The sequence below is a fragment of the Uloborus diversus genome, chromosome 4, assembly GCF_026930045.1.
Source record: "Uloborus diversus isolate 005 chromosome 4, Udiv.v.3.1, whole genome shotgun sequence".
Taxonomy (NCBI): Eukaryota; Metazoa; Arthropoda; class Arachnida; order Araneae; family Uloboridae; genus Uloborus; species Uloborus diversus.
The window spans coordinates 35534465-35553677 of NC_072734.1; the positions used below are offsets into that span (position 1 = coordinate 35534465).

The 19213-nt window shown below is 33.7% G+C and overlaps 1 protein-coding gene across 1 annotated transcript in view; it reads right to left on the reverse strand.

Annotated features, from left to right (window-relative positions):
* LOC129220274 (metabotropic glutamate receptor 2-like) overlaps positions 1–17998 on the reverse strand; it is a 134985-nt gene extending 116987 nt beyond the window's left edge. Inside the window, exon 1 of the mRNA XM_054854658.1 lies at positions 17858–17998. The gene's annotated coding sequence lies outside the window, so the exon portion shown is untranslated. The remainder of the gene's footprint in view (positions 1–17857) is intronic.
* Between the last annotated feature and the right edge of the window lie 1215 nt (positions 17999–19213).

Below are 19213 nucleotides of genomic sequence, written 5' to 3' on the forward strand. Positions count from 1 at the left end.
TACTTTGATAAATTTTACTCAAAAAAAGGACTTTCAAGTTTTCGAATAAACCCCACTTTAAAAAAAGAGCACCCAATAAACGTGTCAAAACATAAGCCTTTATCCAGACACCCCAAAATTAAGCTCAATTATTTGATACTTCCGTCAGAGAAACGTTTCCAATTTCGGACCCCTGCATAGATTATCTTAACCGTAATTTATTCAAGTGATAGTCTAAATTCCTAATTTTCTAACTTAAATTTTATAAATTGGTGAGTAATCATACTTGAATATGATGCTTAGCTCGTCAAATGTGCGCATTGATTTATTTGCGTGCAGAATTGGATAAAACTAATTGGGTTTTGAAGATCATTTGATTGATAAACTCTTGTCTTTCGTTTCATTTGATGTATCGAGCTTTTCTAAAAAGGCGCGATATAGGCAGCGTCAGACTCCCCACGGGAAGTGATTGAAGATGTGACAAAGAATAGAAGGTTGGGATATTTCAAAAATAAAATCAACAATAGAGATAAGAAATTTATTCTTTTTATAATGAAAGAACTTAAACACTTAGCTTTTATCAATAAAATAAATTACTTATCGGTATTGCATATGCTTATTGACTGTATGCACACATTATTATTATTATTTTTTTTTAACATTTTGTGTATTTTTCATTTTTTATTCCTTTCTTTAATCTTTCATCAGCGTATTTATTTATTTATTTTTATTAACTAGGATAACGGCACCAGCAACAGACATGCTTAAGAAATCGCTCTCAGGTTAATTCAATTTTCTGAGCCTTTTAATGTATTTACGTTTTTAAAACCATTTTTCCCTCCTGCAACTACATCTCATTTAAAGTTTGGCTGCTTGTGGGTCCTCTGAATTAGTTAATTCTATTTTTATTTACTACATATCGAAACGAGCGGATGTGTGCATCACATGACTTCCTTTTACTCCAATTTAATGTCATTTTCACATTATTGGCAATTTTAATCAGTTTTTCCAGTCTAAAATTCTTATTATTTAAATCCAAACTTACGACTGTCTATTACTGGTGCCGTTAACCTACTTACCATACTTTTATTTCGTTTTGGCGATAGTTTAGCTTACAACCTAGTTAATTACCACCTAATTATATACAGGTATCATCGAATTTTTTCCCAATTAGTGGTACCCGCACGGCTTTGCCCGTAATAGAAAAATTAAAAGGTCTTTTGGCTCTGCTGTATATTTACAAATAATGTATGGTGAATTTTCTCGCCAATTGGCTTGTATCCATGTTACGGTTCCACGTTATGATAATTTAGTATCTCGCCAATTGGCTTGTGCCCATGTTACGGTTCCACGTTATGATAATTTCGTAATTTACTCGTCCTTCTTATGGTATTTTTGTTCTTAAAATTAGAATAGAAAAATAACCACAGCGAATTTTCGAAGAATTGCTTCGAGGCGCACATCGCCGTGCTACAAACTAACTTTGTGCCAAATTTCTTTAAAATCGGCAGAACGGTCTAGGCGCTATGCGCGTCACAGAGATCCAGACATCCAGACATCCTCCGGACAGAGAGACTTTCATTTAGACTTTATTACTAGTAAAGATAAATTTCTAGAATCAGCAATATAATTTATATACAATTTGATGTGGCAGTGGTTGTCTGATCGGTAAGGCGTCGGACTCACAGCCGCAGTGACCCTCTTGTTTGATGCCAGCCGGTCGAAGATCGTCCGTGTTCGTTGTTGGTGACTGGGACACGTTAAATATGTCGTGGTCACAAAGTCCTCTAAGTGAATCAATACCGATAGGGGTGCTGGACCAGCGATTGCTCGTCATCAGGTCCGAATTAAAAAAACATACAACCGTCATCAACTCCCCATCCAACTGGTTAAAGCACAAATAGTGGAAGGTCCTTAGGACCGTTGAGTGTGATTTGATGTACAATTTGACAATTTGATAGTAAGCCTGTTTAACCACGTACCTCATGGAGACTTTTGCTACCCCAAGAGGTACTGGTTAAGAACCGCTGATGTAAAACATCGACTCTTAAAATATATGTTAATTTTATGACACACATGTATATCATGTACATTTTGTCTTAATAACAGCAAAATGATTTTTTATAACTTTTCAGGCAGTTGGGCTTCAATCATCTGTATGCAGTTTTTCTCATGCATGAAAAAAAATAAATGTTTAAAATACTCACGTAGATAAGAAACTAGATAGTACAAACTAAAATACAGATTACAAAAATTTTAGGAATGGAATTAAATCATTTTTTAAAATTTAACAGAAAAACCACCATGCAGCATTATTCATAAACCGCCACATATTTTTTCTTTGCAGTATAATCCTCTACATATAGCCATAAAACCGTGAGAAAAGCTTGAAAAGCGGAAAATTTTCCTTTCCAATGTAACCATCCGAAAGCAATTGAGTTATCTTTGCAAAAAAAAATTAAAATACCACCAACATGACGAAATCAAACAGCAGTGACATGATAGAGTGAATAAGACCAGTAATCCGAGAAAAATGAGGAAATAAAAGTCGAAAACTGACGTTGCAGAACATGCTGAAAATATTGTGATTCAACCAGAAAGTGAGAAAAATACACAATGCTGAGAAAAAAGCGATTCATGCAGGTCCGATTGTGTGATGATTGACGATTCACGGCTTCGGAAAGTATCTCCGAGAACCATCTGCGTTTCACTCCACCAAGCACCACTCTCCAAGCCAGACCTTAAATAGCTATCGTTTTAAAATCAGGAAGCGATTATATGAGAAAAAAGCAAACAGTGGCAACGGTATTTGGAGAAAACCAATGGTTAAGTGTGAGATATAGGTACCAATTGGCTCGTTCCGTGCTCACATAACGGATAGAAAAGTCATTTTGATGTGGCGTTTCAGAGCGCTTTTGTTAACGCTTTTGTCTGAAAATCACAAACACCAGACTTTTCATGACCGGGGAAGTATTTAAACAACCTTTACTCAGCTAGACACCTTGTAATAGTAGAACGACTACTGATTGGTCATGTTTTTTTCTCCATCCAGCACATGTAAAATAATTTTGTTCTTCAGAGATTCTGAATTCCCGTTTGACTGTTTTAAATCCCCCCCCCCCCCCATCTTCTTTCGAATAATGTCTGGAAGATCTTGTTCAAAAATGAAAACAATTAGAGCACGCAAAACAAGCTATAAATTGAAATGGTTGACGCGTTTACGTGGTAGCCAATCAGCAGTGTACAAATTTTTGCATTGTCTCCAGCAAAGTAAGGTTGCTTACATGCTACCAGGACTGCGGAGCCGGATTTTGACTGATTTTGTGGTAAAGGAGTTGGAGTCGGAAGGATTTTCGGGTAAAGGAGTCGAAATTGAGGTTGAAGGCTCTAAAATTCCCAAAGTCAGAGTCGGTAATTTTCCTTCCAGTTCCACAGCTCTGGATAATACTATTCGTGTAACAATTTTGATTTTTAAATAATAAAAACTAATAAAAAGCTAGAAACGACTTAACTGAATCATAGCTGTACACTCTAACCTAGAACAAGTCACCTTTCCTATGAAAAAAAAACTGAATTGAAATCAATTTCCCCGTTCAGAAGATACGATGCCACAGGCAGGCACAAAATATGCAGATGCACAAATACACACGTTAAACGTATAATCCCCTATGTTATCGACAGAAATTTATAAAGAGATGTATGTTGTGTAGTACATTATATTTTATTTCAAATAGGGGAGTATGTAGGTTTATTTTTGTTCCTGATCAAATAGAAGTCATAAAACTATTTGTGCTTTGTATTTCTGATTGAAGTTGCCATCCAGACTATGTGTAGGCTGGCTGCTTTCCAGGATCCTTTAGAAGCCGTTATAAAGTTCTCTTAATCAGGGGCGTAGCTAGGGGGGGGGGTTGGGGACAAAACCCCCCCCCCCCCGAAAAGTTAGTCTCAAAAAAAAAAAAGAGAAAAAGAAGAGAGAAGAGAAAGAAAAAAAAAAGAAGAAAAGGAAAAAATTCCAAGCGATTATACACACACACACACACACACACACACATATATATATATATATATATATATATATATATATATATATATATATATATAAACCCCCCCCCCCCGAAAGTCGGGTCTAGCTACGCCACTGCTCTTAATGTATCTTAGAAAACTGATTGAGACATCCACGGCATTTTTCTACTTATAAAAATAACAAATAATATAAACATGCTAGCTGGGTCGCTCAGTTTTGCACGGTCTACCTCGAAAATAAAAGTTATGTCAAGTGACGCGTATTCCATAATCAGACACGAATTCCAACAAAACAAAAAAAATCAAAAAATTCCTGACAGATTGTGGAAAAGCAACAAAAAGAGAAAATTTTAAATTCCCCGATTACAGGAAAAGCCTCAAAACAAAAGCCAGAATGTTATTCGTTCATATTCGAGAAAAAAATGGCAACATATCTTTATTTCTCAATGACTCTTTATTTCTCTTCATGCAACAAACTTTAATAAAAACATTGTTGCAGAAAGTTGAGATGAAGCACTGAATAATGATTTGAATGGAGGAAAGCCTTCGAAAAATAAGGATTTCGTGTCGAAATCCAAGTATCCTAATTAACAGTTTTTAATTGTTATATAAGCTAATTATTATCGAAGGATTATCTTTCTTAAATAGCTAAACATAAAGGTGGGAAAATTACTAATATATCGACACCTGGTTCGATGGTCAATTGGCGCTCGGGAGAAGGGGACACAGATACATGCGTTCAGTTTTTAAGTAAAGTTCATTCTATTTTATGTTAGTAAAAGTGCTTATCCTACAAGAAATATTTTTGAGCTTCAAAATGAATTCTCTACAACTGAAAAGTAAGTTAATTTTACTCTCTTAATCTTTTAAAAGATTTTTTTTTTAATTTGCCTTTCTTTACGGGACTATTAGCAATGCAAGCATTTCTCCCTTTCGTGATTTTTTGAATTTTTTTTAGTTAGATTGTGTTTATGACTTGTGATGGATTATGAAGTTTGAAAGATTATACTGTAATTTCCTCAAACTAAATGAAGTCAATTCATAGTTTATATTTTCAATCTAACTTGCTCATGTGCTCATATTGTGTAGTCGTCTTGGCAACATTTCATGGAAGAAATATCTATGAATCTTAAAGGACTCTATTGAGTTCCTCTGGAGTAGGATGCCATACAGTCGGTTCGAAATGGATGCTTTATAGTCGGTTTAGAGTAGTATGCTAAAAGAGCTAGTTTGGAGCAGGATTTCTACATAATCGATATGGAATGGGATGCTGCAGAGACGGTTGAAGTAACATGCCATAGAATCAGTTTGGAGTAATTTGTTATAGAGTCCATTTGGGGTAAGATGCTGTAAATTCGATTTGATGTAGGCTGCAATAAATTCGGTTCAGAGTAGACTACAATATATTCGGTTTGGAGTAGGATGATATAGTTTTGGAGTAAATTATGTTACAATAGAAGTTCTCTGGGTGTTTTGTGTTTTTGCACGGATATAATTTCTACCCATTTTTTCAAAAAGAGTTTGAATTTGTATAGTTTTTTTAATGGGGGGGGGGACGCCAAACTGCTTCTGATACAACAGATTACATCTGGCCTGCTTTTTTCGATAGAATGAACTTAACGGCTAATGAATGTCTTAAATTTAGTTAATAAAAAAAGTGCAAAGATTTTTCTTTTCTTTTTTTTTCTGTTATCTTTGCTCATGGTCTTATTCAAGCAAAGAAAGATATTGCCAGGATTTATTTGGAGCCATTTCGTAAGTAGGATAGAATGCGCTCCCGAAAAACAATACACGAGAATCGGACGCTTTTTCTGTAAGCGAAATAATCTATATAAATAAAACAAAGAATATATATATATATATATATATATATATATATATATATATATATATATATATATATATATATATATATATATATATATATATATATATATATATATATATATATATATATATATATATATATATATGTGTGTGTGTGTGTGTGTATGTGTGTGTGTATGTGTGTGTGTTCCCTATACAAATCCACAATTTTCGTCGGATTTTGACCAAATGTGGCAGGGAGGTACTCGGGCACACGAGAAGGAACGTGGGGAGTTTTCAAACGCCAAAAAAAAGTATCGAACCATGCGAATTTTAATTTTGGGGTCCGAAAATGGCATTAAATGGCTCTTCCTAAACGAAATAATTATCCGATCAGTTAAAACTTAGCGCCATTCGAAAGCTCGAAAAAAAAAAAAAACATTTAAATTTATTTAATTCCTTCGAACTTCAAAAAAAAAAAAAAAAAAAAAAAAACCAGGCCGTAAAATTACCGGGAAAATAATTAAAAGCATTTATAAGCCTAATGGAACACTATTTTCACATCGGAAAACTACTGTTTGGGCTCTCCATTTTAAGTTAGCGTTCAGAAGGTTACCACTTTTTTCCTCGACTGTGACTAAATAAAATTTTGTTTTGAGGTAAAAGTTTTTTGATTTGCCGTTTCCTTTCTTTAAGAATATTTATTTTGACGGAAAATTTACAGCATTTTTTTTCTTTAATTGAAGCCTGATTGGTCAACATGCGTCACTATTATATTTTCGAGTTAGACTGTGCAAAGCGGGCAACGCAGCTAGTATGTATTAGTAGAGATCGTTCAAGCGCGTATCAATATCAATAGCAGGAAGACAAAACAGGATTATACGATTTGTCACATGCAAGACTTTTTGCTGCGGCAAGTTTTTGTCATAATTTAGTGGCATCAGTTTGACAAGCCGTGAAGCGGAAAAGTGGATTCCTCCATAGCTACAAATTTTTATCGTCGCAGAGAACCGGCTGCCGACATCTGGGATAAGCTTTAGAGTTATTTAACATGATGAAACGCATTGTTTGCTTGTTGAAAAATTACTCAAGTTGAACACTTAGCAAATGTCTTCCTTTTGTACTTTCTAGTACAGCGATTGTCAATCAGTGTGGTCTGGTGAACCTGCATTGGTCCGCGGAAATTTTGGCCGGTTCTCGGTGATTTTTTTCCCTGCTTTAAAAAAAAGTTTTTTATTCAAAAATAGCACTAAATAAACAAATAAGAAAAATCAAAGAAAAAATAGAATTATTACTTTTAATAATATTCTAATTTTTTCTGAAAGATGTATTTAAATAGGTACACTAGTTACAATAAGAATTGACATTGAAATACAGGCGTCCCTCGTTTAACACAGCACTTGTACCTGTATTACACGGTAATATTTCGATATTACACGGTACCAAATTTGCGATTATTATAACACGGTTTCGATATTACACGGTGCGAAACTTGAATTCAATGTTTCATGGTTTTGACACAACACGAAATTTATGTCTAAAAAAGATGAAATTTAATTTTTTAAAATACATTCTGTTAATGTTTGATAATAACTCTAATAAGTTTTTACTTTGTTGATGAAACTTGGTTTCGATACAACACGGTATACATTCCTTGATTTACATTATTTCTAAGTCGAGTATAACACGGTTTCGATACAACACGATACATATTGACATGATTTTTACTATGTACATGATTAATTAGTGTAAAAATAAGTTAAAAAGTTACTTTTAAAAAAGTCTCGTATAACACGGTTTCGATACCACACGGAACGAATTAACCGTGTTATATGAGAGACGCCTGTAGAAAAATCACAATAAAAATTTTTAAATTACTTTAGGTAACAGTTCTTGAATGCCTAGTAACAAATTTTTGGAATAAAAAAGAAGAAAACCCAAACACCTGCGGTGTCGTAACTAAAAATCAGTCCGACTCCGCAGCACTGGCAGAGTTTGATGGGAAAAAAACTGACTTCGACTGGAATTTTGAACCATCGATTCTTAACTCCGACTCCTTTACCGGAAAATCCCCTGCCGGTTCGCGAATAGTTTTCAGAAATTTTTACCGTTCCGTGGACCAAAAAAGGTTCAGAAACGCTAATCTAGAATAGTTGTACTCAAAACCTAAATTTGGAACAATTATTTGCTGAAAAATTACTTCTGTTTAGCGCGTGGAAAATTTCTACCTACTGTACTTTCAGAGTATATTTGCACCCAAAACTGAAATTGGTACCCACGCTAGTTGAAAAATTATTCCTGCTGAAAACATAAAAAATTTCTTCGATTGTACCGTCTAGTATATTTGTACTCGAATCTGAAATTCGGCACTATTGCTTGTTTAAAATACTCTTTTTAAATGCATAAGGCATGGAAAATTCCTCTTGTACTATGTAATATATTTGTACTCAAAACTGAAATTCGGTATCCTTACTTGTTACTCTAGATGAATGCATGAATTGAACGCACGGAATAAGTCTTAATGTTGTATTCTCAAAATACATTTTACTCAAAACTGAAATTCGGTGTCTCCCCTCCCCCCCCACCCCATTTTTTTTTAATTTTTTTTTTTAATTACCCTACGAACGCATGATTTTTTTTCTCTAAGTATATTTGTACTCGGAATACATGTAAAACTTCTCCATGTAATTGAGGAGAATTGGTACTCGAAATTAATTTTGGTGCCTTTACTGGCAGAAAAATTATTCCTAATGCACGTATGTAAACATTTTTGACTATTGTATTTATTGAGCATATTTGTACAGTAGACCCTCGTTTTTTCACGGTTGTTACGTTCCACGGGAATGCCACGTAAATCAAAACCGCGTAAATTAAGACTTAATACTCGTGATAAAATAGGGGTTAGGTTCCATAAATAAAAAAATGTGTTCTTATATCGATATATATGCACAACATGTATAAAGAAAACATAAATTAATTTTTTGTTTATAAGAAGAAGCTGGATTTTATTAGTATTTTGGCAGCCATTAAGAATTTTTTCTCTGGAGTTTTTTTCCAGAGCATTAACACATCTATTGTCACTTGTGTCATTTCGTGATAGAATCTTCCTTCACTATTAAATCAGAAAGATCATATGCTACGGTCAAGGAATGGCTCAAAAATTTCAATGTTAACGTTTTTAGTATTGTGTCATGGATGTTGGGATCCTCGTTGGTTTGTCCTCCTTTGTCACTCTTAAAAGCTCTTTTTACAGTGAGTTCTGAACTGTGTGAGCTTAATACCTTCACTTCTGGAAAGAGTTTTGGAATCAATCGCATAAAATGTCTCCAGTGACCCAAACTCGCTTATTAGCACGTTAAAATTCAGTCTATTATGTAATTTGCAATCTCAGGAGTTTGGGTTTTGAAAGAAAGGAAAATTTTATCTTTTTGCATTGCCGCATCCTCGTAAAACCGAAACTCATCCGCGTAAAATAAAATAAAGGTGTCGAATCTTAAACCGCGTATGATCAAAACCGCGTAAAATAAACCCGCGTAAAACGTGGGTTTACTGTACTCGAAACTGAAATTTGATACCCTTACTTGTTGAAAAATTACTCCTATTGAAGGCATGAAAATACGTTACAATTTTAAATGTCGCGCCATAAATTAAAATTTCATGCATTAAAGTTTAAGCCCATACACTCAACAATACACAACTCGAAACGTTCATCAACAGTATTGATTTATCCTTTGTGATGCTAGTTTGTTTTCCAAATCATGTTCCAAATAACGTCTATAAGCAAAAACATAATAATAAATAAATTAAAAAGATATTCTTGTTTAGTACGCTAAAGAGCTAAAATGCTGCACTTAAACCATCCCAGCTCTTCATCTAACATTATGCAAGCTAATGCTCAACCAAACGAAAAAAAAAAAATTCATTCACATTTTGCATTTAAACGCAAATGACTCCCCCCCCCCCCCCCTTCATTTGATTTTTTTTTTTTTTTTTTTTTTTTTTAAGTGCCGACTGTTCTTTCGGCTTTTATGACGACTGGCCTAGCCTTTTCCACGTCCCCCAGGGACGTTCTTAAGCAGACGATTGTTTTATTGCGTTATGGTCGGTATAAAATGGCTGTTGAATTTTATATCTAATGGAGGTTGTTGCACCGATGGTGTGACTTTTTCTTTTTCTCTCGTCTGCTTCTAGGAGTGTGAGAAGGTGTTAAAAGCCTGCTTAAAAGGGAGCGAAGAAGTGTTAAAGTTCGCCCGCAGTTAGAATATTAATTACTTCATCAACGGGATTTATCGTCACGGTTAGGATTTCGTTCAAATCGTACAATAGCGCTATAATTATTAGTTATACAGGGCTGCTACAAATGACACATTCGTTCGCTTAAGGATATACAGGTAGTTATCAAAATAAGGGAAACACCTGTGAATAAAAGTGACATTTTTGACTGTACTTTTCGTAAGTAATAAAGAATAAAACTAGATGTCTGTTTTTTTATCAGTAGCAATGTACATATTCAGGTAGTTCATGGTGACCTTAATTGAAGTTCTGGAAGCCTTAGATTTTTTTCAAGCACGTGAAATGTCGGACCTCTTAAATTTTAAAAGAGGCCAAATTGTTGGAGCACCTCTATCTGGAGCAAGTGTAACTGAAACACCTCAACATTTTGGCGTTTCTAGAGGTACAGTATCTAAAGTCATGACAGCACACGCACAGCACGGTAAGACAAGCTCGTCGAAGCAAAATAGTGGATGGAAAAAGAAGCTCAGTGAAAGAAACCGACGGGTATTGAAGCGGATTGTAATGTCTAAAAAACGAACAATAGCAGCAAAAGTGACCACAGTACTCAATCACCATCTGGGTTCACCAGTGTGATTGATTACAGTCAGAAGGCACCTTTATTAACTCAACATTTACGGCAGAGTAGCGATTCCCAACACCACTCTTCTCTCAGTGTGTCCATTATTTTAATAACTACCTGTACATTCAACAGCATCGCAAGTACCGCGGCAGCAGAATTTCTTTCAACAGTCAGAGGTGAAAATTGAAAATTCCTAAAATATTCTGCAAGATAAACGGACGTTAGATTAATTGTAAAGACTAAATGAACATCGGGAAATGCTTTTAAAAAAATGCTTAACTTAAAAAATACAAGTACAGTAGAATCCAATTATCCAAACTCCTGTTATCCGAATCGCTGATTAACCGTGTTGCTTTCAGAATTGCGATTCGCAAAACAAATATTCTGTCTACTCGCTTTTCCTTCCGCGAAACTAGTCAAACAGTTTACTATGACAGAGATATTCAGCAAGCAATGATTTCCATTTAAAGGCGGTATACTGTACTAATGTTGAGCACTTGTGAGTGCGCATAACTAGTAAAAGTGTTGCCTTTTCATTTGATTAAGTAACAGCGTTCTTTCTTTAAAAATAGCTTTTTCTGCCCCTTTCAACATATAATAAAAATGAAATGGACCCATCCTCATATATATAATAGCGAATGATCGAGTAACGCTGACGTCATCAACAACGAAACTTGCGCCATGCCATGATGATTTGATAATACTGTTTGGTAACGTTAGACATGGAGGGAAATGCTTTATTTTGACAAGGCTGAACTACATCCGGTCACTTAACTGTTTTACCGTTTAAACTGTCAGTTTAGGAGAATGAAGAAACGTAAAAATAAGGGGTCAACAATGCACGCTATCTACTGGAGTTTTGGGCTCATCCACTGGAGTTAGGTTTAAACTACCAAAATATCACCAAACAAGCAATTGCTTCGTTCAAATGTAGAAGTAATTTTTTCCCTTCATTTTTGAAGAGCGATTTTCTACTTTTAAGGATAAAATCCAATTATCCGAATTTTTGACAATCCGAATGGAGTATGGTAACAATTGATTCGGATCGTTGGAGTTCTATGCTACATGTGGATTATATCCCAGAAAATACGGTACAAATCTTCGCTCGCTAAAAAAAAAAAAAGATTAGTTTTTCTTAAAATTTTAAAGATTTTTTCTCCCTAAAATAAGAAATCGAAACCTTCTCAAGAATCCGCGACGTATGTCCCAACGTCGTACTGTTTCTGCTACCGGTGCAAGGGCTATGATGCGAGATGTATAAAAATGAAACCAAACTCAAAAAGTATTGGAATTTTATTAATCAAGTTGCATTACAAGCAGGACCACACTAAGCCCGATCGGCGCCGTCGTGCAAATGTCTTTTGAGCGCCTTTATGCATAACTTTCGAGCAAATTATAGTGAACGCCTGAGGTGAGGTTTTATAGACAAATACAGTATGGAAAAAATGCGTTGGGCATTTTATTTATCAAAAGGAAAACAATGTAAATTTTTAATTTTGGAACACAGTGTACACTTTTACCATAGAGCAGGAATGAGGTCATTTCCAAAATTTTAAAAGTACTTTTTTCTGAAAGAGTATGCTTAAAAAATAGGATCTGACCATTTTTTAAATAATTTATTAAAGTTTAATATTTTTAAAAAATTACTTAAATCGTTGCGCTTTTATTGTTTACACTTTTGTCGTGTGACATCACAAATGATGAAATGCCAATGTTGCCATTTTCACAGAACAAAACATTTAATTCGCATCTTTACTCACGTGTATTGGCAACGATATGGTTGATAGCAAGCGTAGAGCGCAATTTTAATTCGCTGCTTGATTATCATAACGTGAAAACGTAGTAGAAAGATGCGCCACACACACAAATTGCATCATTTTGTGACGTCATAAAGGCCACGCCTTGTTTGAAAAATCGGACATTTTAAAAAATTAACTAAGCCAAAATTGGCTCAGCAATTTTCAATTCGCCAAATGAAAACTTTAAATTTTACTAAATGTGAAATAGAGAATTGCATCATTATAAATTTTCTTTAAAAGTTGCAATTTTGAAAGGCTGTCTCCAAATTTGCCGAAACCATCAGACAGAAGTTGCCGAATAAAGACATTTTTGGGAAGTCACAGTGACCTTCCATGACCTACCACGGCACCCCTGTGTGTTTACGCTAATGAAATGAAACTGGAAAAAATATATTACATAAAGTCCAACGACATCGTAGTTTTTATTTAATGAATAAAAACGTTTCTTCTTGCGCATCATCTAGAATGAAAAGCATCTCACCCTCAATCATCAACAACGCAGATAGTCGTCCTTGGACACCAAACTTCAAGGTTCAAAAGTTTAGATTCTTCAACATGAGGTAGAAATTACGTGGCATTTTAATTATTTTCAATGATTTTCATTTTTGTTTTTGTGCAAAACCTCACGAAAATATTCTCTATTAGTACCACGTGGTAAAAACCGGTACTGGAACAACCAAATGTCCTATTAAATCAGACTGATATTATCTTCTATCTCGCCAACCGAGTAACGGTGGCTCTCTCTCTAATGTTAGATCTGCAACGATGACTTTATTACTAAAGTCCGTTGATTTATTTTTTTTTTCTAAATATAGCTAAGGATTTGAAGATTAATACATGGTTAAAAATACTTCTATTTAGAAAAATTTTGATACATGTGACTTAATAAAAGGTATTAATGCAACATAAATGCTCGTGTTTTTGGGTTATAGGGAATGAGTTTTTCAATGTAAAAAACAAAATGAGCTTATGGATAAAAAATCATCTTACAAAAACTTTTCCACAAGTTTACTTTCTTTTTTTTTTTGATATAATGTATTAATTTTAATGAGCTTTTTACTGTAAATTCCTTTTTTTATTTTGGAAAGCAATTAAAGAACTATGTTGTGGAAAAAGAATTATTATCTGCATTGTTTAAGGAAATGCTACTACTTGATTTCTTCGTTTAATCATTTCTTAAGTATCTATTTCATCAGGTAAGTGAACTGAATTTCATTTCTAGAAATCAGCTTAAAATATTGAAAAGGTATGCTAGCGACAACTTGCAGTCCTTAGCTAATTAAGAGAATATGATTAGGGTACTAGAAAAAATGATATTGGTATACGGGAAAGTTAGCTCGTTTATTTCTGGACGGAACATCTTGCTCTGTTTTAAGTCTAAAAAAACAAGATCAATTCTTATCATAGATTCTAAACAACAATATTTAACCATTAAGACAGTAAACTAAAGTCTAATAAAGCCAGTTTTGCATCGTAAGAGCCTTGAGGGTAAAACAACACCTCTGGTGACCTGCCGCAGATACTACTTTTCCCCACCAGACTGTCTTCTGTCGCTGGAGAGGTGCTCTATTGCGGAGCGTGATTATGCCTTCACTTCAGTTCATTCCGGCGGTCAGATGCGTGTTTTGACAGCCACTCATGATGTTTGAATGGGAAAATGAATTGTGTAGTCGGGGAGAATATGATGTGTTGACAGTCGTACTGCTGTTGTCGCGGAAGAGAGTGTTTGAATTCAAGAAAGGAAAAGAAAAAGCGATGAGAATATTATTATAATTGAATACATCATGCAAGCATCAGACCGGGATGGATTTTTTTTTTTTTCCTCTTTGTTTGTTTTCTGTCTAAGAAGATTCGCTGCTCCTTACAATGGAAAAAGAAACTTAGAGAACTAAGAAATAGATAAATGATTTTTAACCGAAATGTAGAAGATAATTAAACCACTTACTTCGGAATCGGAGGGGAAAATAACCTACTCGGACTCAGGGATGCCCAGCCCCCCCCCCCCCCAAGTTCAATGGCGCAAATTCCCCCCCCCCCCCCATTTTTCTCAACCCTGTTTTCCTTTTTTATTTTTAGTTCTCTTTTTTCGTTTCATTTATTTATTTATTTTTTCAAATATTTTTTTGTTTATTTATTTTTTAAAATTTTTATTTGTTTATTTATTTTTTAATATTTTTATTTATTTTTTTATTTTTTAATATTTTTATTTATTTATTTATTTTAAATTTTTTTTATTTACTTTGGTCATTAACTTTTAGTTATTATTATTATTATTATTACTTGAATAGAAAAGTTGTTTGCTACGCCAATGACACACACTCACACAAACATTTCTAAATAAATAAATGAAATAAAATATAAACAGAATGTAATAAAATAAAGTAAAATAAATAACGAATATTAAAAATAAATCAAGAAATAAATTTAAATAAACAAATTTAAAAAACTTAAAAAACAAGAGCAAGTTAGATGTCTTGCATTTAAAAAATTTTTGTCCAAAGTTTGGCTTTGGATCAAAACAATTCAGTGCAATGTAATACTCTGGTTGCAACAATACCGTTCAAGGTAAAAAGGGAAAAAAAAGAAAAAAACATCGATGTTTCAGAACACTGATGTTTAAAATTCAAACATCGACGGCATCGATGCATAGTTCAAAAAAAATATCGAATGTTGTGTTACATCGATTTTTTTTCAGTGCATATTCATACATAGTTAACGCCGACAAATGATTTCAAAATTCCGATATTGACGTTATCGATACATCGTTCAAAAAAATATATCGATCTTGTAAAACAAACGAATTTTTTTAGGGCCATAATAAATTCCAAAAAACGATTTCATGAGGTAACTGAATTCATAGCTCGTATTTATTAATTTCGAGCTAAGATTTTTGAGGTATCAAAGCAAAGTAAATAATAAAAATAACGAGGAGAAGAATTAATTATTAATCCTAAAATTAACCAGCATTCCAAAACATTGCTACATCCTATAGGAACGTAATTTTCCATCTCAGTAATACAACTAAAATTAGTTATTTAATTAATAAGAAGAGTTAATTAGAATGAACTTGTAATATTCTTTAAACTTAGTACACATAGCATTATGATAATGAAAATATGAATTTCTAACGGAATACAAGAAAGAATTTTATAAATTTCTTTTAAAGTGCAAAATATATTCAAAGTATCTTAGTCTTCATTATTTATGATATTTTTTGTTAAATTCTCTAAAATTCTGACACCCCTTCTTTTGTGGTACATAATTCATATTGTCTGAATTTTTGCTTAAATCCTTATGGAAGAAATAAGCCGTCATTTTTTTAGCAAGTTTTCAAACCATGTGTAATAAATAAAACAAACTTAGTTAAAAAAGAAAAAGAAAAGGCTTAGTCGACATTTTTAAAAGTTTATTTCTTCCATTCATAATGATAAATTATGTAACTCAGAGCCAGAAAGACGTAAATCACACTATGGTACAGGAAAGAGGAAAAACTTTTTTCTGGCGTATGCAAAGGGTGGGAAGCCCGCTCTTTTAACACTGGTAAAAAACTGAAAGAGATTTTTACTTTTAAGAATTACTTTCACATGACTCTATGCGGAGTAGAGTTCTACACACAATGCACTAATCAACGGAAAATCGCAATTTTTGGACTTAGTCTGGCTTTGAGGTACAGAACTAATAATTCATTCTCAGATCATCCAAGTTCAGAATCCCCCCCCCCCCCGCTCTGGCGTGCACCCTTCGTGGAAAAAAACTGTTCTTTATTAGACGTGCATATAACTGATAGTTACTTTTTGAAATTTATCCATGTTGAAGGCAGTTTTTAGCATTTATTAATACGATTGCGCATAAAAAAAAGACCTTTTACCTTGCTAGTCTGCGGTAAAAAAAATAAATAAAAAATAAGTTGCTGCGTTCTCATAAAATCGTCAAAAACAGAGATGGAACTCAAGTATTTTAACAATACCTTTCAATAATAAAAAAAGTTAAAGAAAAATTTGACTTATGTACGCATTAATTTTGCATTACAACCGATACTTGCTTTTGAAAAAAAATGATCAAGTAAATTAGAGACAGTTCTTAACAGGTAAAATAATCTGCGTATGAATAATAATTACTTAATGTTGCTGATCTACGTTAAAAAACGGGGTATTCCGCTCTTATAAAATCGTCATAAGTACAAGTGGTACTCAAGTATTTTCACAATGCATTTCAAGCATTTAAAAAAAAAAAAAAATTAGCGTTAAAGGGCTAAAGATTTATATACACGACCTTTTGTTTTACAACCGACACTTACTTTTCAAAATTTGGCCAAGTACGTTGGACACAGTTTTTAGCAGATAATAGAGTACTAGCCGAAAGTATTGCAAGTTTGAAAAGTATTTCAAGTATTTCAAAAAGGTTTTTTATGCAGTTTTTTCTATAGTGCCTTTTTATTCATAATGTTAAATAAGTTCAAAGACATCATATGATTGAGTTGTTGAACTCAAGTATTAAATTTTATTAAAAAAAATTAATATAAGAAATGCTGTTATAATTTGGAATTCGTTTCGTCTCTCCGCACTTAAAATAAAAAAAAAAAAAGATATAATTTTAATTTTTCTTTGAACAGAAAAAATAATAAGTAAGAGCAACTGAACCGAAAAATTTGATATTTTTAGACCGTCTCTCGTTTGATTACAGTAGCCTAAGGCATGGGGGGTTCCTCAAGGTTTTGTAACACTTCTTTCGTTATTTCATGGTACTAAATTTCATTCATTGTTTCTTTAAACTTCTTTTCTACATTTTCACTTTAAAAAAACTAGTTAAATTTCAAAAATACTATTTTTGATAACTTATTTTGAAGACAAAAAAAATCGATTTTTCAAACTTGCAATACTTTTTGCTCAGTAGTATTTTAGCTGGTTACGTATGAATAATCCTTTCAAAATGTTAGTCTACGTTTGAGGAAAAATAATAATCAATTTTTCAAAAAATGGTACTGAGCTCTCATAAAATCGTCAGAAATAGATGATCAAGTTTTTTTTAATCATTAGAAGGAAAAAAAAAGTTACAGAGAAAACTTTATGCATGCACATATCGTTTATTTGGAAGAAGAGTACCACAATACGAAGAAATTATATTTTACAGGAGAAGCGTTTGAAGTTGAACTCTTCTGGCAATTTGCATTAAGAAAGGTAAATTTGCTGTGATTTCCAGTGGTTAATACTAGAACAAAAGATCTGTCATTATTTTCCAAAGAAAATAGCGTCCTTTGAAGGCCTTTAAGCGAAAATGCAAGAAAATTAAAAATTTCGTTCTGTGGTACTCTTCTTCCAAACGAGCGATATGTCTGTAGTTTACAAGATTCCCCCTTTTTTGCAATAAGAAAGGAACTCCCGGAATTTAATCTTACCTGCTCTTAGGCATCCATGAGCATCAGTCCGTCGTCTCCAAGGCAACCGACCAAAACAGAAAAGAACGCGAAGAGGGAGAAGCAGAGGATCGGCAGCGAGAGATAGAAAGAGAGAAAGAGATGGGATGATGCTGAGCCGTCGACGCGCTCCAGACAAACTGTTTCGAAAAAGTTCGCTTTCACTTTCGCCTGCCCTTCCTCTTCCCCGATTCGCTAAATAGGTGGGGTGGTGAGTCACGTGACTGCGAAGAAGCAGAGGGAGATTCTGACCTCGAAGTTTCACTCTGCTTTCTTTTTCTTCTTCTTCCACTTTCTTCTTCCCTTCCCTCTTTTGAGAGAGAAAGAAAGGTCGGAGTCGCTGAGAAGGAGGAGTTTTGGGTGCAAGGCTTTTTGACCGCTTCGTGCAAGTCGGTTGCTGTTTTAAACTTTAAAGTTGATTGGAAGTTGGAAGAGTGCAAATATTAAAATTAAATTACCTGGGCGATTTCCACAGACATTTTTAAAGCAAAACAGCAAGTGTTCTGTTTCATTCAATGCAAAATATTAATCGTACAAAACAGGAACTTAACCACACTTTTGTTTCGGGGAAGATTTTACTAAACACATTTCTCGTAAAATCTGTATTATCAATAAAATTTGCTTTTGTCTGCACATTTTATTCATTTCACTTACAATAGGTCATTTAAGTAAGGGGGTGCTACGTTAAGGGCATTGACATAAGCAAATGCGAAAGATGCCGTACTTATTAAATGAAAGAAATTATCTGATGTGAACACAACCTAACTTCAGCCCAATTTGATATTTTTTAATAACTCCAAAGAAGAGATATAGTTTTCATATATGTGCGTTCGAAATTATAGTTTTTTTTAACATTTATAAAAAAATATTATAAACAAAGAATTTGGCACTTTCAAATTTTCACAATTTTGATGTCTTTGTTAGCGTCAGGTATGCAAAATCTGAAGGAAACGCTGTATTGTTTTGTAAGAAATGATAATCGCAATGACTACGATAAAAATAAATACTGCAGATGTATCAGAACTAATACTATTGCAGCATAATATTGTAAACGTAAAATTTCGAATTAACTAAAAAAAGCGTAGTAAATTTCAAAGAAACACACACCGAACTCAGTATTAAACAACATGTATAGTCAGGCCCGGCGAAAGGCCATGTCAGCCTAGTCGGAAAGTAGGGACTCGGTCCTTGGGGGGGGGGGGGGGGCGACACTGTCACCAAAAAAAGAAAGAAAAAGAAAGAAAAAAGGGGGGGGGTTAGACCACGAATAAGCAGAAACGTCAAAGATTAAGTAAAATTTACCCTAATGGTATAAACTGTTGTGGCACTTTTATAGAG